This window comes from Triturus cristatus, chromosome 5_1 (assembly GCF_964204655.1).
Source record: "Triturus cristatus chromosome 5_1, aTriCri1.1, whole genome shotgun sequence".
Taxonomy (NCBI): Eukaryota; Metazoa; Chordata; class Amphibia; order Caudata; family Salamandridae; genus Triturus; species Triturus cristatus.
In genome coordinates, this window is record NC_140587.1 from 37,781,736 (window position 1) to 37,806,912 (window position 25,177).

The window sequence follows — 25,177 nt, forward strand, 5'->3', positions numbered from 1 at the left end:
ATTGAAGGGGGAGAGACATGACTGCACAGTTATATCCCCGGATTGTCAAACCAGCGTGGATGACGTGGGCGGGTGAAACCTGCACGAGAACACGCAACGTGGTGGGTGAGTGTAACCTCCCCTTCCCTACTCTGTTAATGGGTGTGTATCTAGTGTCAGCAGCAATCTTAGAATGGAGTCCCAATGCTGGGATCATGATGATAGCGGTGGCTCGTTTGTCACGAAGGCTTGCTCTGCTAATAACAAAAAATTAACATGGATTAAAAGGGGGTACCAAGGGCGGTGTGGTGGGCGGTTCTAGGCATACCCTATTCTCATAGTCAGTATACACCACTAATGGCGGCCATCTTGGAACGGTGTCCCCATCCATAGTTCCTCATGTTAGTAGTGAGTGATAGCTATTCGGATGGCAATACTGTGTAAATAAATGGGGAGCGCTAGGTGGCGCACGGGCAGAATGGCCACACTGACGTGAGGCTCGGTCAGCCGATGTTTTAATCCTTTTATTTATCCTGTTTATTGGACTCCATACTACCTTGAAACCATGTACCCAGCTGTCTGAAGCCTGGAGGCGGACTCACTGAGCTTTGCGGCCGCATAGGACTGCTCGGTTTAATATCGCGGCCTCTGGAGGGCTGGACCGAGGCGGCAGTCGGAGTGGAGTGGCGTACTGGAGCGGCATCGTCTGGTAAGAAAGCCCGCGGCTGCCCACGAGGTCGCACGGCCCAGAAGTTCCATTGGGTGGCGACGAGGGTGTGTGGGGCACCATAGCTGCGGACGGTGACTGCCGAGGTTGTGCATCTATCAGTGGCTGTTTCTGACTGGCGCGGCATCGGCGGGAGAGGCTCCGAACCGCGCCTCAGCCGAGGGGTTGAAGGAGTTCCGGAACTGGAGAGGAGCGTGTCCCCTGGGGCTGCCCTGCAGATAGCGGGAGAGCCGACGCTACACGCGGCGCTTCTAGAGCTGCGGCTGGGGGCCTCGCCGGATACGGAATGCGTATGCAGCCCATTGAAACCGCAGGAAGGAGAGTGCTCCTTGAAGAGGAAGCGCGGTGTGGGAGTCGGGGGCCGGACTGGTGAGAGCTTAGGAGGTTTGCTTGCTCCGGGGACTGGGGGCCGTGCGCTGCTGGCGCTGCTTGTCTGCTGGGGGAATCTTCCTTGTGGTGACTGTGTGTATAGAGGCCCTGCATGATAGCTGCTGACTCTACATTAGCCGCTGCGCCATGTGCCATACGCCTCAACCGAGCACAGACGTGGGCCATCGCATTGGAAGCCCCACCTCCATTTTAAGGTGTATCGCTGAGAGCGGGCTATCGGGGCCTGCAGAGGCGGCTCCATAGCGGTATACTGCTGCCTCGGCGCTGTGTGCCGCGGGTAGGCTGCTGTCCAGTTGGGCTTGACATTGTAGACTGGTAGTGGGGGCCGCCCCCCTTGGTGGTGTGCAGCGATTGCCTTTCGAAGTGGACACTGAAGGTACCTCTGTTACATCGATTGGCTTGGGGTCTAGAGGAGCTAAGCTGCTTGTAGTAGCTATCCCATTCTTTCTGTCATCAGTAGCCATGGGCAGGTCGGACACCAAGCAGCCTAAGGTGCAATTTGAGTCTCTGAAAAAAGGTCCACGTAGTTTACCAATGGATCGGACTGTGGAAAATGGAGCGGAGGCGGTAGGAGGGGCGCCGTCGCAAGACAACGATGTGCAAAGTATCCTGCGGGAGATCAGAGCAGGATTCGCCACTATTGTGGATAAGGTAGACAGGATGTCGACGAGAATGGACGCCATAGCCCACAAACTGGAGGGGCATGTCGAGCGACTGAAGGAAGCGGAGAGGCGAATATCGGATACGGAGGACACAACCTCCAGACATGCGACGCAGCTAGCCCACATGGATAAGCTACTCAAGATTATCGCATCGAAGAACGAGGATTTAGAGGCACGCAGTCGATGCAATAACATCCGCGTAATAGGGATTCCGAAGTCCACAAACACGGGGAGAATGGAAGAATATATCGAAAAGATGCTTCTGTCCACAATCTGGGCCGACTCCTTCTCCAGTCAGTTTATTGTTGAGCGGGCTCACCGATCCCTTGGGCAGCGCCCTCCTCCCGGCATTGCCCCGAGACCCATCATAGCGAGACTCTTGAATTACAGGGACCGTGATGTGGCGCTGAGAGTGGCGAGAAACAAACAGCCTTTGATTTCGATGTGAATACGTTCACCATTTATCCGAACTTCACAACGATGGTCCAAGAGGAGCGGCGCAAGTTCATTGATGTCAAGGCCAAGCTGCGCAAGGCTCAAATTGACTATGCTTTACTATACCCGGCGAGGCTTAGGGTGACCCACCAGGGCAAGCAGCATTTTTTTACAAAGCCAAAGCAGGTGGAGGAATTCCTTAAACGTGTCAAGCGAGCGATTCACACTGATGGCAACATGGAGGCTTCGCAGAGGTCTGCATCGTCGGCAGTGGAGGACGATTCATAATGCTCTGAATTCTTTTAAACTGTTACACATTGTAAGGGACGTGCTGAGCTGCTTGACTCACCCTGGGACTCATGGTGTGACCGGAATAATGATTGCAGTGGAGGTCCAACTATGAACGGTAATGAATGTACATCGGGCACTCTCTGCCTGTTCGGGCCTAGGGCGTGCGTCCGAGACGGGCCTGTGGGGCGAGAGGTCTCTGTGCCGCCACCTATCTATGTCCCCCAACGGGTATCCCCCTGGGGTGGTTCTCCGCATAACGGGTGCGAGGATGTTAATGGGGCTCTTGTTTATGTTGGCATTTGGGGAGGGCGGTTGGGTGCATAATTCTGGCAAGTTAGGGTTGCTGCAGTGGGTGGATGAGGGAGGGAGGGGGGGTTGTGTTGTTTTCCTACATGAGTCATATCACACGAGAGTTTACTTTATGTTTTGGAGGCAGAATCTGTTGCTTCAATGTGCGATTACATCATGTATGGCCAGGACTGGAATTCGCGTTGAGGGGGGGGCTGCGGAGGGGCACTTTAGTGGGCCTAAAGTAAGTTGTTGACACAAGTTGCGACATATGACAAATGTTGAAGCTGGAGCGTTGAATATTCTCAGTTGGAATGTCAGGGCCATGGGGGACCCGAGGAAGAAGAGGCACTTGTTGGCATATCTTGACAAGCACAGGATACACAGCCATTCTACAGGAAACGCACCTTGCGCCTAACCGACCGAACGCCTTTGCACAAAAATGGGCGGGCTACAGAATCTTTTCTTCCTATTCCTCCTATGCGAGAGGTACGGTTATCCTTGTTAAGAAACAGGTGCCATTTCAGCTCGTGGGTTCCACCTGTGATCCACAGGGCCGTTACTGCCTGGTATGGGGACGGCTGGGATCTGTAACAGTTACACTAGCTTGTTGCTATGGGCCTAATCTAGACACGCCGGAGTTTTTTACATCCTTGTGGGCTAGGATATTTGACACAGGCTCTAGCCACGTTATTTGGGGGGGGGGGGGGGAGGGGGGAGACTTTAATGTAACATATGACCCAGGACAGATCGCACCCTGCACCTCACCACTACACCAATGTGGGCGCGGCGCTACTGGATATTATGGTTGCTTACCATTTGTTGGATGCATGGAGACACGCCCACCTGCATGCTAGAGAGGGAACGCATTTTACGGCACAGGCGGCGTCATGGGCTCGTCTGGATTATTGGTTGTTATCCCGGGGGCTGGGACCTGCGATAGTCTCAGTGCAGCATCTAGCTAGAACGTACTCAGATCATGCCCCAGTTAGGCCCACGCTGGCGTTGGCAGACTTCTACGCCCCGCGCCGAGTTTGGCTCTTACACGCTCCCATTTTGTTGGATACGGTGTTTCAGGCGGAGCTAAGGGAAGTGATACAGGATTTTTTCGTTCGTAATAAGGGCTCTGTGGATAGTGTGGAGACTATCTGGGAGGCGTTTAATGCCACGCTCCGGGGGTTCTGTATTGCTAAAGGGGCAGGGGTGCTTAAGGACATAGTCCGTAGACTGAGTAAATTGGAGGGTGAGCTCCGATCGCTGGAAGCACAATTGGCAGTGAGCCCAAGTAGCGCTACGCAACTTAAATTCAGGGTAAAGCTCTCGGACTACATGGAGGCCGCGCAAAGGGAGACTCGATTCCGGGGGAAACTATGGGTGGCGCGCTGTTATGGGGAGGGAGGTAGACCCGGTAGGGCCCTGGCACAGCTGATAAGCCGGGATCGGCATTCTGGTTGTGTGTTAGAGGTAGAGGACTCGGATGGCACGGTTCATGGTGACACAGCCCATATTCTCCAAGCATTTACACAACACTACGCACAGCTGTATACTACGCAGAGGGACAGTGTCTTGGATTTGGACAGTTTTTTGGATAATGTGGCATTGGGCTGGCTGAGTGATAGGCAACGGGAGTTTCTATGCGCACCCTTCTAGCTGGATGAGGTCAGGGATGCTATCATGAGTATGCAATCTGGGAAAGCGGCGGGGTCGGATGGCATCCCTATAGAGTTTTATAAAACATACATTGATCTCATGGCCCCCATCCTACGAGAGGTGTATGAGGAATCGCTGGAGGTTGGCAGCTTGCCGGCATCCATGAGGGAAGCTATCATTGTCTCCCTTTTGAAACCAGGGAAATCGCCCAGGCAATGTGACTCCTACAGACCGTTATTTCTCCTCAATTGTGATGCTAAAATCCTAGCCAAGCTCATTGCCGCTCGACTGAGTCTACTCCTGGAGAATTTGATTCTCCCAGATCAATCGGGGTTCGTGTCCGGGAGAGCCACCTCTCCTAATTTACGAACGCTTTTTACTGTGCTCAATGTTTCACCAGATCTGCCGCTAGCCGTGGTATTTTTAGATGCCACTAAGGCGTTCGATTCCATAAAATGGGATTATATATTCGGGGTTATGCTGCGGATGGGCTTCCCGCCACTCTTCTTATCTTGGATCCGGCTGTTATATCTCATTAGTGGGCAAACGTCGCAGGCCTTCCATATTACCAGAGGCACAAGGCAGGGATGCCCATTATCCCTGCTGCTTTTTGCCCTGGCAACAGAGCCGCTGGCGGCACGATTAAGACAGCGACACAATGACAAGGCTCTGCGGTGTAATATGCGGCAGATACTGATATCGTTGTATGCCGACGATATTACACTCTATATCCGGGACCCGCACCAAAACCTGAACCTGATATTGCGGTAATTCATACCCTTTGGGGTGCTGTCGGGGATTCGAATTAATTGGGGGAAATCCTGTATCTACCTGCTGACGGCGGGTACGGGAAAGTTCCCGTTAGATTACCCATTAGAGTGGTGCGAGGACGAGCTGCGATACCTCGGTATTCGGGTCACGAGGGATAGGGAGGAACTCATGCGATTGAATTATGGCGTCACTATGACTTGCATCACCGAGAACATTAGTCGATGGCTGGCTCTTCCCCTCTCTCTAGCGGAGCGGGCTTCCCTCATTAAAATGGTGATCCTCCCCCGACTGCTTTATTTATTTTTAAACATCCCATATCACCCTGGGGCTTATTTCTTCAGAACACTCCGATCTGAATTGACACGCCTGGTATGGGGAGGAAAGCAGCCAAGGCTGCAATGGGAGGTACTCACCTGGCCGTATGCACAGGGAGGGTTCGGCTTACCGAATTTTGAGCTCTACTACTTTAGTGCACAAGCCCATTATGCATGGTTTTGGGTGAAGCAGCCGCGGTACATGCCGCAAGTGGCGGCTGAGCATTGGCTCGTGCATCCTACCCCATTAGAGGGGGCACTCTATGACCTGAGCCCACCTAGAGACCGTAATCCGACCACACTCACCTGTACTGTAACGGCCTGGCAGCGTATTGGGCACCTACTGAATGTAACTCTGCTCTATTCCCCCTTGCTGCCTCTTAGTTACCACCCGAGTATACCCCTGCTCCAGGAGAGGCTGTTTCATCACTTTAAAGAGCGTGCACGGATCAGCACGTGGGGGGACTTATATCATAATGGTAGCTTCCGCACAATTGAGCATATCTTCCAGGACATGCGGCAGACTCCGATGGATGTTTTTATTTACATACGCCTTAGACATGGAATTCGGTCATTGACCCCAGACTTTCCTGCAGAACCGCAGACCTTAGCTCCGCTATAGCTTATGCTCAAAAACACGACGTGCAAGCGACTGGTCTCCCTAATATGCAGGACAGTGCATGTGCAGAGGGTGGCTCCGACCGCTCTATCCCGCGGGCGCTGGGACACTGAACTGGGCTTCGCTTTGTCAGATGAACAATGGGAATATTGCAGTTTGCAAACTGAGAGGCTATCGGCTAGTAGCAGGCTCCGTCTACTCCACTATAAATTTTTACACAGATTGTATTATACCCCCGTAAAACTGCACAGATTTAATTTGCGTGATTCAGACAGTTGTGAAAGATGTCGGGCTCCTGGGGTGGGCGTCCTGCACCTGGCGTGGGAATGCCTGAGAGTGCGAGGCTTTTGGGGACAAGTCTTCGAAGCGTTGGCACAGATGACGAACACACGGATGGAGCCCACACCATTGATGGCGATACTGGGTATGTTAAGCTCGTTCCTGCGGCGAATCGTAAATATGTTGCACTTGCCCTTCTCATGGCTAAGAGGCGAGTGGCTAGTCGCTGGGGAAGAGGGCGGGCGCCTAAGTTTAAGGATTGGATTGACGATCTAGTGATTTGTCAAGAACGGCTCTTCACGTATGCGGAGTTGCTCCCTGTTTCCTCTAGGCCTAGAGACATCTGGGCTCCTCTAAAATGCTATTTACTATCCTATCCACCTGGGCCTGGCTCCTCTGGCACCGCTGAGACTATGCACTGAGGGGCTCTCCTGTTCTGGAGCTGTCTGGGATGATCCCTTTGGGCTCTATCTTTCGCATTAGGACAGGGTATATTCGGGAGTCTGGGGGTGGTTGGTGGGATGGGACTTCTTTAAAAAGAGGTGAGGTTATCCTTGATGTGCTGTTGGGGAGGAAAGGCTACCCTGGAGTGATGGAGGGGGTGTCCATGCTATTATCATGGAGTGTTAGTCCTCTGACCGACAGCACCGGAAGGGACCCTTTTGGCCCTGTAAAGATCGAATTCACCTATGATGGACAGCTATCCCATCGCATGATTATATGGATATAAAGAAGGGCACAGTCGATAGGGAAGGGCGGGGAACAGATGGGGTGTGCAATAGTGTCGCTCATGTCAAGTGTAATACTGATGTAATGCTCAGATGTACATTGTTCCATAAACTGCTGTGTTATTGGTCAGTTTGTAGTCTCCTACGACGGGATGAAATAATGAGTACTGCCTGTAATGTTAATTTGATTGACTTTCTGTTATTAACTCAATGAAAACAATAAACAGAGTTTAAAAAAATAAAATACTGTGTAAATAAATATCTGTGGTATAAGTGAAAACGTATACTGATAGCTCATGGTCATATTTTGATAGTGGTCACATAATGATTGTGTCATAGGCTTAGTAGATGCCCAGGTGTAGTGATTAAATATCCTTTCTAAAAACGTCAGTTTGCCAAGAGGGACACCCTCATGCCACGACTAAGTCAGTTAGACGCTCGGAGGTGGGGGAAGTAGTTTATTCTCATGTTGTGTTTTCTCTGTGTGTCCTCTTAGAGCACTAAGTGATACTAATGCTGCAAGTGTGTAGTAACTATTGGGGAGTTGTGTCCATTCATACATGGGTATGTTCACTGTGTCTTGTTTTTAGGTGCTTTATCAACTGCTTGGCGATTATCTTTCATTCTGATTGAAAGGTACTTATTTCTTTGTTCTGGTTCGTATCACGTTGGTCTTTTATGTCTGGGATGTTTAGGAGTTTGCAGGTGCATTTTCATTAGTCTCACAGATGTGGCAATGTCTCTTTGTTTTTTTTTGTGTAAGTTGTTCACACTTTGGTGGAGGGTCTTTTTGGATTATTTTATTTTATTTTACGAGTACATCCATTATTCACAAATGCTACATTATATTGAATTATGATTATATGTTGTTACTTTGACCTTGAAGATGCCGGTGTCATACCTGTAGTGCATTATGTTTCTGTTTATCTTTTTAGAATTCAATCCCCTGAAGAAGAGCCAGTATTGGCTCGAAATGCATTGGGCAAATAAGGAAATTCATGAACAAATGAGAGTTCATTGCTTCGCAAATATAAACGTCATGTTATGACGGATTTATGGACATTCTTTGAATTCATTTTTTTTAATACATCTATGTAAATGCATCTGATCAGCTTTTGAGTCTGTTGTGGATTTGATGTCTTTGTTATAATTCATCAACAGCCTTATATTGTGATGCTTAAGATGTTGAACTGTTTAGGTATGCTTTACCTGTAGCTACAGTGCGCAGAGGATGGGTCTTATTGACCCTACATATTGTTGCATCTGTTCCGATCCCCATAAACTGTCTCTGCCCATTGTCCATGTGCAGTGAGGGGCGCAACAAGCGCCCCAGCAGCAGTCCTGGTGTGCAGGGGACACTGGGGCCCATTTAAAAATGAGGCAGGGGCCTTAGGGAGTCGGTGCTGCTGGATATCGAAGGTAAGCACTGAGCAGGCAGCAGAGATACAGGTGATGTGCTGTGTTTAACTACAGGGCTCAGCACACTGTAAGGGTGACCTGTCCCGTTCCAAGATGGCACCGGGAGAAGCTTTCAATGGCTGCATCTGACCCATGGAGGCCTGTGCGGTGGCCATCTTGAAACGAGGGAATGCGTAAAGTGTCCTCTTCTTGTTCAGTCTGTTTTCTATCTCCATTGGTTTCTAGTCTTGGCTCGAAATGCTGAGCAGAAGGTTTAGACAAAGAACGGACCGGTCCGGAGTCAGATCTTCTGTTCGTTTCTGCTGAAAATCTTAAGGTTAGTGCTCTGCTGCTGATCCTGTAGCTCCTCTGTGCTCTATTGCGGATCCTATAGCTCCTCAGCGCTCTGCTGCTGATGATCCTGTGGCTCTCAGTGCCCTGCTGCTTGCTGATCCTGTAGCCCCTCCGGTCAGTGCTCTGCTGCTGATCATATGGCTCCTCAGTGCTATGCTGCTGATCCTGTAGCCTCTTTGGTCACTGCTCTGTTGCTGATCCTGTAGCCCCTCTGGTCAGGGCCCAGCTGCTGAGCCTGTATTAGCCTGTGTCCCAGTCATCCCGCAGGCATGTTCACCTGCTTTATTTACACGGCTTCTGCATAGCTGCCAAGTTTTCATATTGCTTATGTGTACCGTTTTTATGTAATTATGAGTGACAAGCTACTACCTAAAGTGCGACACCTTCTTCCTAGTATAAAGTAACAAAGTAAATATGAAGAACTAATTTTCAGGCATTTCCACCTTCTGTGCAATGATCAGCACTATATTGATTATTCTAACCCCTTTAACATCCATTGGATATAGCCTGAACCAACCCAGTCTATCCTAACTCCATTAACAGTGTTAGAAACAGCTGGCCAGACCCATTGTGTTTAAACCCTTTACTCAGCCATCAGGTCTACTCATGCTCAATAATCTCACACCCTGTTGACATCCATTAGAGCCAGCCCAGGCAGGTCAAAACCAGTCTAGCCCCACTCCCATCCACCAAAACCAGTGTGGCCGTGCCCAGTCCAGTCTAGCCCCATTAACACCCACCAGAGCCAGTGTAATCCTGTCTAGTCTCCTCCAGGAGCCCCATTCTCAATTTGAAGCAGCCAGCCCTGCCCAGTGCATTCAAACACCAGCTCAAACCATTCAACCACCAAGTGCATCGTCTAGAACCACAGGGTCGCCACATGGCTGTTTTTTTACCGGCCTGCACAAAAATTAAAAGAAATCACCTAAAGCTGATATTTTTCCTCTTTTCAGTGCATGCTTAAACTACAAACATAATAAGAAAGGACTTTTAAAGTGTGTTCTAGAGCTGCCTTAATGATATGTGACTGATGATTGACCAAAGGCAGAAAAGTAGTATAAAAATAAATAACGCCGCCTTTTATATAAAGTCCTGTTTATAATGGATCACCTGTATTAAGAAGCACAAGTGTCACTGCCAGGCTCAGCCAGGGTATCTTCATCGGGCCAGCAGGCAGAGCTGGAGAAGAGCAGATGGTGCTCTACAGTTATATTAATTGGGTCTTGTTAAGAGTGAGCATCTCACCATATAAGGGTCTCATGGCGCTGCTGCGAGAGGTCTACTAGATATTGTTAGCGGTGTTAGGAGTTATTAGAACATCAATGTTTTTCGTCCTTTTTTGAAAAGTCTGTGGTCAGTACATGCCCGGAGGTGTGTAGGGAGCTGGTTCCAGTATTGAGGGGTTAGGTAAGAAAATTATCTGCAGCCATTTCTGGCAGTGTGGGCCCTGTGGGGGAGTAACAAATGTTTTCCACCCGCCCGGAGACTCCTTATTGGTGTATACCATTTAAGATTTATTTGTAAGTACTATGGCCCATTTCCATGTAAAGATTTGTGTGTTAGACAGATGAGTTTGAAACGTGTTTGTTTCCTTATTGGTATCCAGTGTAGGTTTTTTCGGATGGGGTTGGACGGTGATGTGGAGGAATATGAAGTACCAACCGTGCTGCGATGTTTTGTACCACCCACAGTCTGGTATATAGTTCTTCATTCATGGACGCCATTAAGGCGTTTCCACAGTTCAAGCAACTGATTATGCTTGCCTGGACTAGGGATTTCCTTGAACCCAGTGGAATGCACTAGAATAGTTTTCATAGGGTGCGCATGATCCCATAGCAGGTGCCTGCTATGTAGTTTATGTGGTCCTTCATGGACAGTTTGTTGTCTACTGTTATTCCTAGATTCCTTACTGTTGCTTTTGGGATGGGGCTTGGACCAAGACTTGTTGGCCACCTCTGTTTTACTTGCTTTAAGTTGTCGGCAGTTCGTCTGCATCCAGCTGGCAATATGATTCATGCAGTTTCTAAATCTTTTTTTGGTGTCTGCAAGCATGGGTCCCATGGTTGTGACCAGCTGTGTGTCACCTGCATATGAGATGACCTCAAATCCATATGAGTCGATGACTTTTGCCAGCGGTGTGACCTATACATTGAAAAGTGTGGGGAGGTGAATATTGCAGCAAGAGACCGACCATCCTCAGGATGCCTGGCAGGCAGCTGGCTACAGGAGTTCACTGTCATATGAGGGCCATGCCACATGGACCAGAGGGGGCACCATCCCCACTCCCACTCCCTGGCACTGGGCACCCCACACCATGAAATAGCAAAACTAATTTGCCCATGAATTCCAGCCAGTAAAGGTCAGTGACACTACTGCAGTGGGGTGGCACTAGTTGCCTCAGTGCTGCTTCTGGGAGCTCCCTGCAGCCTCAATGCTCCTCTCAGCCCTCTGCAGCCTCAGTGCTCCTCTGAACTCCCTGCAGTGCAGTGCTCGTCTGAGCCCCCTGCAGCCTTAGTGCTCCTCTGTGCCCCCTTATCCTCAGGGTTAATCTGAGCTTCCTGCATCCCCAGTTCTCATCTAACCTCCCTGAAGCCACAGTGCTCCTCTAAACTCCCTCCACTCCCCCTGTGCAGCCTCAGTGCTCCTCTGAACCGCTGCAGACTCAGTGCTCCTCTGACCTCCCTACAGCTTCAGTACTCCTCTGGGCTCTTTGCAGCCTTAGTACACCTCTGAACTCTTTTCAGCCTCAGTGCCCCTCTGAGCTCTTTGCAGCCTCAGTGCCCCTCTGAGCTCTTTGCAGCCTCAGTGCCCCTCTGAGCTCTTTGCAGCCTCAGTGCCCCTCTGAGCTCTTTGCAGCCTCAGTGCCCTCTGAGCTCTTTGCAGCCTCAGTGCCCTCTGAGCTCTTTGCAGCCTCAGTGCCCCTCTGAGCTCTTTGCAGCCTCAGTGCCCCTCTGAGCTCTTTGCAGCCTCAGTGCCCCTCTGAGCTCTTTGCAGCCTCAGTGCCCCTCTGAGCTCTTTGCAGCCTCAGTGCCCCTCTGAGCTCTTTGCAGCCTCAGTGCCCCTCTGAGCTCTTTGCAGCCTAATTGCTCCTCCGAGCCCTTCCCAGCCTAAGTGTCCTTTCGAGCCCCGGCAGCCTCAGTGCTCTTCCGAGCCCCCTGCAGCCTCAGTGCTCCTCTGATCTCCCTGCATCCACATTACTTGTCTGAGCTCCCTGTATCCTCAGTGCTCCTCTGAGCTCCCTGCAGCCTCATTGCCCCTCTGAGCTCCTGCAGCCTCAGTGCCCCTCTGAGCTCCTGCAGCCTCAGTGCCCCTCTGAGCTCCTGCAGCCTCAGTGCCCCTCTGAGCTCCTGCAGCCTCAGTGCCCCTCTGAGCTCCTGCAGCCTCAGTGCCCCTCTGAGCTCCTGCAGCCTCAGTGCCCCTCTGAGCTCCTGCAGCCTCAGTGCCCCTCTGAGCTCCTGCAGCCTCAGTGCCCCCTGAGCTCTTTGCAGCCTCAGTGCCCCTCTGAGCTCTTTGCAGCCTCAGTGCCCTCTGAGCTCTTTGCAGCCTCAGTGCCCCTCTGAGCTCTTTGCAGCCTCAGTGCCCCTCTGAGCTCTTTGCAGCCTCAGTGCCCCTCTGAGCTCTTTGCAGCCTCAGTGCCCCTCTGAGCTCTTTGCAGCCTCAGTGCCCCTCTGAGCTCTTTGCAGCCTCAGTGCCCCTCTGAGCTCTTTGCAGCCTCAGTGCCCCTCTGAGCTCTTTGCAGCCTCAGTGCCCCTCTGAGCTCTTTGCAGCCTCAGTGCCCCTCTGAGCTCTTTGCAGCCTCAGTGCCCCTCTGAGCTCTTTGCAGCCTCAGTGCCCCTCTGAGCTCTTTGCAGCCTCAGTGCCCCTCTGAGCTCTTTGCAGCCTCAGTGCCCCTCTGAGCTCTTTGCAGCCTCAGTGCCCCTCTGAGCTCTTTGCAGCCTCAGTGCCCCTCTGAGCTCTTTGCAGCCTCAGTGCCCCTCTGAGCTCTTTGCAGCCTCAGTGCCCTCTGAGCTCTTTGCAGCCTCAGTGCCCCTCTGAGCTCTTTGCAGCCTCAGTGCCCCTCTGAGCTCTTTGCAGCCTCAGTGCCCCTCTGAGCTCCCTACATCTTAATTGCTCTTCAGAGCTTCTCGCAGCCTCACTGCTCCTCCAAGGTCCCCGCACCTCAGTGCTCCTCAGAGCTCCCTGCAGCATAATTGCTCCTCCGAGCCCTTCCCAGCCTTAGTGCTCTTTCAACCCCCAACAATCTTTGTGCTCTTCCGAGCCCCCTGCAGCCTCCGTGCTCTTCCGAGCCCCCTGCAGCCTCCGTGCTCTTCCGAGCCCCCTGCAGCCTCCGTGCTCTTCTTAGCACCCTGCAGCATCAGAGGAGCACTGAACAATGGAAACGCTAGGAGAGCAATTGGTTGATAGTTTCCTGGCCGAGCTGCGTCAAGCGAGGTTAGTTTCAAAAGAGGGATGACTTTGGCGTGTTTCCATGAGTCATGAGAGAGATGAGACATCACTGATAGATGGGGCACCAACTCTATGGGGAATCGTGGCTGGATATTACTGAAGAGAAAGATGAGGCATCACTGAGAACGGGGCAAGGACTCTGATTGGAATGCGGTTAGTCTTTGCAGAACGTCTCACTTATACAAAAATGTTAATTTGGCACAGACAAGTGCATACACTGTAATAATCCTGTATTGTACCTATGCAGTCACTATATGCATTCAGTGTTCTTTTTCTAATCACCTCACACTGGAAGTTATCTTTGAAATCACTTGCAGATCTAGTGTTCACTTTAAATTGTATTGAATCATAAAGCGCCTCGACTTAAGACTAGGCCTGATGTGGGTTAAAGAAATGGCACCTGGAAAAACATTTGTTGTTTGAGAGTGAGCACTCTTGATTTACAGTTAAAGTGGCAGTGGTCACCCTGGCTGCATGCTGCCCCTCTGCCAGGGCTGATTACTGGGCACATTGTGTTCCTTGGTTTGCTGAGGAGGAGGATGATTTCTGCCCCTGCACCTCCAAGTGTTCCGTGGGCTGGTATTTCGGGATTCAGCTCGAGGTCCCTACGTGATCCCTGGTCCGTTGGCCTGTGGGTCCCTGTGAAGGTGACTTTGAATTTCCTTCGGCTTCCCTGGTTGCTCCAGACGTGTCCGGACTCTCCATTGCTTGGAGAGTCCCCAGGACCTTGCTGGTCCTCACCATAATTTGTTTCCTCGGCCCGCGTGGGTTGCCGTTGCCAAGGCTTGTTGGTGTTCAATCCGGACACTGACCCCCCAGCACTCGACATCCTTCATGTGACAGCTCACCTCCAGACTTTGGTCATCGTCATTGTCTCCTGGTCCCCGTGGCTGCAGAGTCCAGCATCTTATCTTCTCACCTGAAGAATTCGACATCGGTGGGCATTTGTTTACCGAGCCCTTGGTCACGCTGAAGTGACCCAGACTCTGTCCCCTCTGCTTTCAGGTTCTTCTCACCTCGGATCCAGGCTTGGATTCCTCCGGACACTTCATCTTCCCGGCAGCAGCACTTCTGAGCATCACTCCAGTGAAAACGACGAGGGTTTCCAACACCACTTAACCCCTATGCACCCAGCTTCTCTGGGATGTGTAAAACATGTACCTCGGTACTCACAAGGGTGCTGGCCTTAGATCCTTCTATGTTCCAAAGGGTTTGCTTGAAGTCCTCTCCGAAGTGTCCTTCTTAAAAAAAAAATATTTTTTATTGTCATCAAAAAAGGGCAAATAATAAAAAACATCGGTCAATATGAGTGGTGTATATCATCTTGACATTTGAATAAGTCACAAAAACCAGAAAATAAAAAAGCAAAAGCATTTACCAGAAAAGCATTCACATATGCCCCAGGTATATCGAGATATTGACATAACATAAAGATATGGATACCCCTCCTTATTTGAGTAGTATGATGCCTCCATATCCACGGGTCTCCATATTGCTTCGAATTTGACCAAAGAACGAATACCCCTGACTTTAGCCAGAGCAGTTTCCAAGCAAAACGTTTCCCTAATAATGGTCCACCATTCGCCAATAGATGGCGGTGTCGGAGAGACCCATGCTTGGGCAATAGCTAATCGCGCGGCGACCATTAGCATTAAGAAAAGTTGTGCCAATGCTGGTTAGTCTGCCTTGTAACCTAACATAATTTCCGGGACAGTTAATGAGGGATCCAGTCCTAATTTGAGATGGAGCATCTGACCTATCTTCTGCCAGTAAGCCTTCAATTCTGAGCACTCTATAAACGTATGAATACGGTTAGCAGCATATGTCCCACATTTAGGGCATTTTGTCTTTTCACCAAAGTTATTCCCTTCGGCCCATTTAGCTTTCTTTTCAGGCGTATAGTACAGCATGCATATCGTACGGAATTGTTGTAGTTGTAAGCTCACAGAGTGGACTAAATCACCTATGTTACCCAGGGCATGTTTAATCGCGCCAGGTGTTAGATCTACACTCAATACTTGACTCAGCGCGTCACTAATTTTTCGCTTTCATCCAACCGAAGATTGGACAGATGTTTGTACATATCGCCAATTAGGGACTTGGTTTTTTCCCCCATACAGGCAGTCCCAGATTGTGGAATAAGTTATCACATTCAACGCCAAATTTTTCCCCAAATAGTCCCTGATCTGCAGATATTTAAAAAAAGAATGGGGAGGTAGTTTGTAATTAAATCGTAAACCTTCAAATGACTTGAATCCGCTCCCATCGTACAGATCGCCTAGGCATGTAATCCCGTACTTGGACCAGGATTTACCAGTATGATCATGGAACACCTCAGGAAACATAGGATTTCCCCACAATGGGAGCTTGTTATGAAATAACGATAGTTTGCCTCTGACAGACATAGCAAGCCATATATAGATACTGTCCCTAACTGTCTTAAACGTAACTCGCTTAAAGTAATTTGGGTCATTGGTATGATGTAAAAATAATTGGCTATCATTTCCTAAAATCAGTTGATAAAGAGAATCTTTCTGATCGAGACTAAGAAGGCTACGGAAACATCTGGCAAACGCAGCCCAAAAATAAGTTTTGAAGTCTGGTAGGCCTAGTCCGCCTTGATTGTAAGGAGATTTGAGTAGGTCAATCGCCCGTCTAGGCTTCTTAAACCCCCATATGAAGCTGCTGAAGACCCCCTCAAGTTTTAAAAAAAATGTATTCGAAACCCATAGGGGGATTGACCTAAACAAATATAAGAACTTGGGGAGTATTTTCATTTTTATTATATTACATCTTCCTAGAATCCCTATGGGAAGCTTGTGCCAGTTCTTTAATAGTTTAGTAGTTTCGTTCAGTAATGGTATATAGTTTAAGGTTACAATTTGACCAACTTTGGCTGATCTCTTAACCCCCAGATACGTGACTGTGGTGCATACCCCCAAGATTGGAGATTCGGGTTTGAAATTAATAAGCACCTATGTTTTATTAATATTTAATTTATAACCGGAAATATAGCCAAACTTAGTTGCTGCTATCTCGACAGCTAGAACACCCTCGGCTGGGTTAGTTGAAAAAATCGCAATGTCGTCTGCGTATGCCGTGGTTTTGAGCCTAGTGGACTCGGCCACTAGCGGTTTTATATGTATGCAACCTTGCAAGATACGGACGAATGGTTCTATGTATAGAGCAAGTAGTAATGAGGAAAGGGGGCAGCCCTGCCTAGTACCGCAGAAAATATCAAATGGAATTGAATATGACCCTGAGTATGACCGCTTAGCTTGAGGTTTGTAATATAGGGCTTGCACCCACTGTTTGAACTGCCCTCCAAGGCCGAGTATGGTTAGTGTGGCCCACAAGAATTCCCACCCGACCCTGACGAAGGCCTTTTCGGCATCCAGGAGAATCATACCAAGGCCCACCATCTTTTTCTCAGCAAAGTCAAACCGACAGGGAATTCGTATCTAGTACTTTGGAAAAGCTAGAGGTATTTTTTAGGGAAAAAACTGGGACAGCATCCCCGCTGATCGTCTGTGATACGATGAAAGCTTTTGTTGGAGGCATTACCCAGCAATATATATGGCAGCAAAACAAACAACGGAAAAGTGATATGGAGACACTGGTCTGTGCCTTACGCGACATGGAAAAACAACACGTTGAGGCTGTAGTGCGAGACCCTAAAACTCCGAATCATCTGCTCTTTTCCCTAATAGATGCAAGAATGGCAGTAAAAAAGTCTTTCAGGGAAAAAACAGCGGCCAGATACAATAAATATCGTATGGAGCAATATGAATATGGGGAGCAAATTGGTAAGGTCCTGGCTTATCAGGCTGCTGAAGTGAAGACTAAGACTAAGATCAGGGCGCAGATGGTATTTTACATACTCAGTCTTCAGCTATTCTAGAACAGTTTTCTCTTTTTTATCAAACTCTATTCATACACTTCTGTACCTGACAAAGACGACATGGCACAGTATCTTGCAGACAGCAACCTCCCAGTTGTGAGGGAGGAAGATGCAGCTTTATTAGACAGCGTAGTATCGTTGGAAGAGATAGGGATGGCTATATCGGCACTGCCCTCGGGGAAAGCCACAGGGGAAGATTCCATACCCATAGAATTTTACAAGACTTTTAAAAGGGTACTGCTTATACCATTCAGCATGGTTATTCACCAAGTTGTTGTTAGTGGGAGGACGCCTGGGTCATGGAATATGACCCAGATAGTATTCTTTCTGAAGAAAGGCAAGCCACCCACAGACTGCGGATCATACCGACCCATCTCTCTCATAAACGCAGATGCCAAGATTTTCTCGAAAATCCTGGCAACCCACCTTGCCCCAATGATGCCGGGATTCGTTTCTGAAAATCAACATGGGATCATCCCTGGCAGAGACACTACTGCTCATGTCAACATGGCCATTGGGGCTTTTGACTTTGCTGAGAAAAAGATGGTGGGTCTGAAGTGTCCTTAAACTGTTATTTTCCAACCGTGACTTTCCCATAGAGTTGTACAGAGCTCGCGTCTGTGTTCCCACACCGCACCCGTCCTCCGTGGGCTTCCTGTGTCACTCCTTTAGGAGGTTCCTCGGGGACCTAGCAATTCTATGTGCTCTAGGTACTGTGTCTAGTGAAGTCATTGTTATACCGTTTTTTTAGTATTTGGTTCGGTCTCCCCCCAGGAGCCCGCTGTGTATTGTGCTATTTACTGTCCTACTGATTCAGTATTGTGTGCCTTGTGCTCTAATCTCATAAAGAGGTTAGTAGAGAGTATCTAGTAATAAATACATATATTTGATATAACACTGGTGTGGTTCTCCTTTCATTTGGTCATTCAGGAGGTTCTGATCTGGTAAAACAATCTGCTTTACATTCCTTTGAGAATTCGCTTGAAGTCTGCTCTCCATAGCTACCACTAGGATAGCTTTCTATAAAGCGTCTTTAACCTAATCATCAATAAAGGTTGTTTGGACTGGTACAAGGTGCCCACTTTTATTAGTGTACAGCATATACCAGGCCAACGTCGCACAGTGAGCATGCTCAGTGGTCCCTGGCAGAGGTGATTGTCACCCTCCCAGATCCCCCTGAATCTTTATCACACCTCTTAACCCATCCCCTATTCCCTTGGAACAACATGGTGTAATGGCGGGGAACACCTTCATGAAAAGATTGCTGGTGGGTGTGAGGGGACTTCCTGTGGGGTATAACTTACTTTGCAAGGCGGGGGAGGATCTCATGGTCCTGGATTTTTTTCTGGGGAGAGAAGGATGTTGTCTACCCTTCCTGACAGTACCAGACCTTGGCCGTCTTGGATCCACATGTGCTCTGCGAGGTAGGGCTGCCTGTTTTGAGATCATAAATAATTCTTGGCTTTGTACTCGCATGTATGCTTGCATGAATTATGATTCACTGATGTGTGTCTTTTACTAGTAGTGGGTTACTTAATATAGAATATATTTCTCCAGAGACCAGTTGTCTGTTCTCTGTTGGTTGGTTTGTGCTTCCTTACCCAGTTAGAGACAATGAGTACAAGAAGAGAAAGATTCTACTTCAAAATCTCTGTATGGATTTTTGAAATGGCATGATGTACCCTCACATCCCTGCTTTATGGGAGTTAACTAACTTGCGTTAGGACATTGTAGGTCTGCAAGGTTATGAAACATCTCCTTAGATTTGAAATACTGCTGATTTGCTCAGAGAAGTAATCCAATATTACTTGCATTATGAAAATTTACTTCACAAAGCCAATAAGATTCTAGGGCGGTTCCAGTGGTGCTTCCAGGGATCTGGTGCTTGGAGTATGAGTCAGTGGAGGGACCGTTCACACACACACACACACTACTAGTCCTAGAAGTTACTGGTCAATCTTGGGAGTACCAGTGCTAGTGCTGGGCTGGCAACCAGTTAAGTGTCATGTTAAGGGGCACACATTTTTCAAAACTGAACAGTCTGATTAGTTCTGATCTGATTTGCAGCGGCACCAACTGGATCGACTAGCTCACCAGTTACAATCAGAAAAGTGTACTTTACATCTATCCTCGAACTGTGACATTAAACCTAGAAATCTTAAGTGCAGACCCTGTTGCTTTCTCCTCCCTCCTTCTTTGCCTTTCCCTTTCAAAATCACTCCTTCCTTATCCAGTTTCTCTGTCTTTTATGGTCTCTTTGATGAATGCAGATACCTGATTTCAGTCCCACCCTCACGGAGATTTGTTTCTCATTCACAGAATCAAAGAACCTGAAGAAGAGACCTGCAGCACCCCAGCACCAGAGAAGCCCTTGGCAGCATCACCAGATGATCAACCGTATCGGTGTGTAGAGTCTGAGAAAACTCTCAGCTGGAGGTTGGACCTGAATACACCCCCTACGATATACATTCATGGGAGAAACACAGACCTATTGTGCGAAAAAGCTCATGCAGGGCTCATCTTTAATGACAGTTTAAAAACATGCACACCAGAGATCATCTCTTTGAGTATACCGAGCGTGAAAACCTTTGGTTCACTCAGGACTCCCACAATTGTAATTCTAATGTTAAATTAGAGCAGTTAATCTGAATATCCTGAGGATGGGTCATACCATTGTAAGGAATGTGAAAATTGTGTTACGCCTAGAACATTTCTGTTGAAATATCAGAGAATGCTTACAGGGGAGAAAATCTAGCTGTATATGGAATGTGGATAAACCTGCACTGAGGGCACTTCGCTTCACAGGCATCAAATAGTTCATTCTGAGGATAGGTCAAACTAGTGTACAGAATGTGGAAAAAGCTCCATTGAAACAAAGAAGCTTTTGAGAGACCCAAGAATCTATACAGATGATGAGCGCTATAATTATCCAGAATGTGGGTAAAGCTTCACTGAGAAAGGCTCACTGGTGAAGCAACAGATAATCCATGTTGGTGAGAAACCCTATAACTGTAATGAATGTGACAAACGCTTTGCTGAGAAGAAATCACTGTTGCCATATAGTCCATACTGGTAAGAAACCATGCAACTGCACAGAAAGTGCAAAAAGATTAATTGAAAAGGGCACACTGGTGAAGCATAAGATAACTTAAACTGGTGAGGAACCATATCAGTGTAGCGATGTGAGAAATCTTCACTTGGAATAGAATACAGTACGTTTATCAGAGTACCCATACTGGTTAGAAGCCCTATCAGTGTACAGAATGTAGGAAATGCTTCAGTGAGAATCAGACGAGCCATTCCGCGATAAACCATATCAGTATACAGAATGTGGGAAAAGCTTCATTAAGACATACAGTTTGTTGAAACACCAGATAGTCCATAATGGAGAGAAACCCTTCCACTGCACAGGATGTGAAAAAAAATTAACTCGGAAGATCACACTGTTCGATCATCAGAGACTCAATACTGGTGAGAAACCCCATCATTGCACAGATGCGAGAAAAGCTTTACTATGAAAGGCAAATTGTTGATACATCAGCAAATCCACACTGGTGAGAACCCCTATCAGTGTACAGAATGTGGGAAAAGCTTTACTGCGAAAAGCAATTTGTTGAATCATCAGAGAATCCACACTCGTGAGAAACCCTATCAGTGTATAGAATGCGGGAAAAGCTTTAGTGAGACGAGTACGCTGTTGAACCATCGGAGAACCCATACTGGTGAGACACCCTATCAGTGTACAGAATGCTGGAAAAGCTTTACTCAGAAAAGCAATTTGTTGAATCATCAGAGAATCCACACAGGTGAGAAACCCTATCTGTGTATAGAATGCGGGAAAAACTTTACTGCGAAAAGCAATTTGTTGAATCATCAGAGAATCCACACTGGTGAGAAACCCTATCAGTGTACAGAATGCAGGAAAAGCTTTACTGAGAAGGGGACTTTGTTGACCCATCAGAGAATCCATACTGGTGAGAAACCCTACCATTGCACAAAATGCAGGAAACGCTTTACTCTGAAAAGAAGTTTGTTAACACATCAGAGAATCCACACTGGTGAGAAACCCCATCAGTGTACAGAATGCGGGAAAAGCTTTACTTTGAAGGGTACGCTGTTGAATCATCAGAGAATCCATACTGGTGAGAAACCCTATCAGTGCACAGAATGCAGGAAAAGCTTTACTGAGAAGGGGACTCTGTTGACCCATCAGAGAATCCATACTGGTGAGAAACCCTATCATTGCACAGAATACAGGAAAAGCTTTACTCGGAAGGGTGCGCAGTTGAGGCATCAGAGAATCCACACTGGTGAGAAACCCTATAATTGCACAGAATGCTGGAAAAGCTTTACTCAGAAAAGCAATTTGTTAATACATCAGAGAACCCATATTGTTGAAAAACCCTATCATTGTACAGAATGCTCAAAGTTTTACTGTGAAAAGCTATTTGAGGCATCAGAGACTCCACCATGGTGAGAAACCCTATCAGGGTACAGAATGCGGGAAAAGCTTTAGTGACACAAACCGTTTGGGATGAAGAATGCCCCTGCCACCTTCCAGAGGTTGGTCAACCAGGTGTTGGCTGGGCTGACCGAGTTCAGCGCCGCCTACCTGGATGACATCACAGTGTTCAGTGGCACATGGAAAGAACACCTGCACCACCTCTGGGAAGTGTTGATGACACTGCGCAAGGCAGGCCTCACGATCAAGGCAAGCAAGTGTCAGATCGGGCAGGGTTCCGTGGTGTACTTGGGACACCAAGTGGGGAGCGGCCAGGTGGCGCCCCTCCAACCCAAGATTGAAACCATCCTGGCTTGAGAGCCCCCAAAGACCCAGACAGAGGTGAGGGACTTTTTAGGACTCACAGGGTACTACAGGAGGTTTGTCAAGGGGTATGGCAGCATTATTGCTCCCTTGACAGAGCTGACTTCGAAGAAGCAGCCCAGGAAAGTGATCTGGACTGACACCTGTCAGAAGGCTTTTGATACCCTGAAGACTGCCATGTGCAAGGCGCCCGTGCTCTTGGCTCCTGACTTCTCCAAAGAATTCCTAGTGCAGACAGACGTATCAGAGCATGGTGTAGGGGCTGTTCTCTCACAGATGACTGAGGAGGGTTGGGACCAACCTGTAGCCTTCATTAGTAGGAGGTTACTTCCTCAACAAAGGTGGAGTGCAATCAAGCGAGAAGCATTTGCTGTGGTCTGGGCGCTGAAGAAGCTAAGACCCTAATTGTTTGGGTCTCACTTCCGGGTTCAGACAGACCACAGGCCCCTCAGATGGTTGATGCTAATGAGGGGTGAGAACCCGAAACTGTTGAGGTGGTCCATCTCCCTACAGGGTAAGGACTTTATGGTGGAGCATCGCCCTGGCACAGATCACGCCAATGCTGACGGTCTGTCCAGGTTTTTCCGCCTTAGTGAAGAGGAACTCCCTGGGGTAGGGTAGTTCCACCTACATTTCAGCTGGAGGGGACACGTGTTGGACCTGGCACCTTGGCGTGAGTTTCGCTTCCACTTTTTGCTGATGTGCCTCATGTGTTTTGTTGGTGTTAGCTGTTCAGGGCACTGTGCCACTGCCAATCAGTGCCACAGTGCAAGTGCTCCCTATGAAAAGTGTATACATTGATTGGTGTCCATGTTTGGCTTATTTGGTTTACTATTAGCCCCTAGTAAAGTGCACCAGGAGTGCCAGGGCTTGTAAATGCAAATGCTGCTGGTGGGCTTGCAGCACTGCTTGTGCCACCCACAGAAGCTGCCTAGTAAAATGTGTCTAAGGTCTGCCATTGCAGAACCTGCGTGCAGTCTGGTACTGTCATGCTGACTGCGCAAGTGCACCTACTTGCCAGTCCCTAAACCTTCCCTTAACTGCATATTAGTCACCCCTATGGTAGGCCCAAGGGCAGGGTGCATTGTAGGCATAAGGTAGGACATGCCCTGATGTGTGTGGCATGTCCTAATAGTGAATTACAGCCATTTTCGTTTTTCACTATTGAAGGCTACCTGCTCTCCATAGGCCAGAATGGGCTGCTGGAATTATTACACTCTATAATCCCAGCGGACTCAGAGCATGGTAGAAAGTCAAGTTTAGTATGCCTGAACTCAGAATAATAAAATACTTCTTTTAGTAAAGTTTATTTTAATATCCTGTGTTTGTAAATACTACTTTTAGAAAGTTAGTATTTACTTGCTTAGCCATTTCAGTCCGCCTCTGCTGTGTGTGTGTGTGTGCTGCCTAGTTTCAGTGAGGGGCAGGGCTGGGGAATTCCAGGAGACAGGCTGGCTGCCAGGTGGTGGGTAGAGAGATTACACCAGGATGGGTGGGAGGAGTACACCTTGACTCTGAATAGACCTGTGCTCTGCCACCACAATGCTGGCTCCACCCCCTGTGGAGCGGCTGATGTCTCTGTCCTGTGCACTGAAAGGAAAGAGCAGAGTCACCACAACAAAGTGCTCCAAAACTGGACTGAGCCAGGCACAGGTCCCCTGGCGACAAAGAACAAAAAACTGTGTATAAAAGGAGCCCTGCTCCTAGGAAATCAGATCCTGTTTTACGCCAAGAAGAAACTCTGCCTGAAGAGGAGGACCTGGGAAAGCTACATGGAGGACTACTGTCTCTAAGCCTGAGAGACTGGCCTGCGGTGGGTGCCTTGCTGCAAGAAGGAGAGGAAAGGACTGAGAGACTTTTGAATCAACTTGTGCTTAGCGAACAATCTCCAAGGGCTTGCTGGTGAACTTGCCCCCTGAACTGCGCCCCAGGAACAGTGGGCGCTACCCCTCCCTGGAAGAAAGGAAGCTGCTGCTGGTGAATTGCGAATGCTGACCCCAGAGAACCTGTGTGCCCCCATCTCACCGAGCAACGTGACCTCTGCCCGACTGTGCTGCTGTGAGCACCGTGACTGCCTGCCCTGCCTGGCCTGAACAAAGTGAACTGCTGCCCCCTCGAGCCGGAGCTCGCACCGTAAGGAAAGACTGTCTGACTCCGAGCCTCTGAGGCCCCGAGCCGTAGAGACCACTGCGAGGATCGAAGACACGCAAGTTCGCCACGTCTGGTTGATGCCGACAGCTCTGCGCCACTGAAATCACCCCCGAGCCGCCCCTCCTTCCACCCACCTCGAGGTGTGCCGTGAAGTCCCGAGGCGCCCCACCAAGCACCGTGGTCCCCTGTCAAGCGGGACTGCAACACGACGCGGGACGCCCCTCTGAAGATTGCCGATGGCGCCTCGAACTCTCCGTAAAGAATAAGGTACTGTGCGCTCCGAACGCCCCTGTACGAAGCGCACCCTCCGCTGTACGGTCCGTACTGCGCTGTACACCACCGCCCCGTACGCTGCTCACGCGGGAAGCGTGAGGCTTAGAAGGGCTCGTCCCAAGCCCGTACGGAGCGTACTTGCGACTGTATGGCCTGTACGGTTTAAAACCCCGTACGCTTGCTCACGTGGGAAGCGTGAGGCGAAGCAGGAATCGTACTTGTGGTGTACGAAGCGTACCGAAGCCGGTACGATGCGTACCAACGCCGATACGAAGCGTACAGACAGCGCTACGGTGCGCACGGACCCCAAAGAAGCAGAAATTGCACCTAATTTTGCCTTTTAAGAACTGTGGCCTCCTGGAACATTGCATACAAGTAACTGGAACCCTCTTTGAAAGATAAGAACTGTATTTTGAAGCCTTCTTAAAGAGTATTTATATAAAGAGCTTTATTTTGATAAAATACAGTCCTGTGTCTCTGTGTGGTGGGTTGGTGGTTATTGTGGGACACCCTAAATGCTTAACCTCATGCCCTCTGGAATCTAGCCTGACTGCTCGCGCCACGTTACCTAGAGGGTGAGCAGGGGTTCTTTTTCAGGAGTAATCCTTTGCCCTGACTTAGAGGAAAGGGTCCCTGCTTGTCGCAAGTGCATACCTGCGCCAACCAGAGACCCCGGATTCTTACAGGATATTACTA

The 25,177-nt window shown here is 48.9% G+C and overlaps 1 pseudogene across 1 annotated transcript in view; it reads left to right on the top strand.

The window, feature by feature from the left end:
* The window catches only part of LOC146830087 (uncharacterized), a 159,138-nt pseudogene extending 134,195 nt beyond the window's left edge, over positions 1–24,943 (top strand). The window contains exon 3 of the transcript XR_014961366.1: positions 19,552–24,943. The product of XR_014961366.1 is annotated as an uncharacterized LOC146830087 (transcript). The remainder of the gene's footprint in view (positions 1–19,551) is intronic.
* Positions 24,944–25,177: the final 234 nt, after the last annotated feature.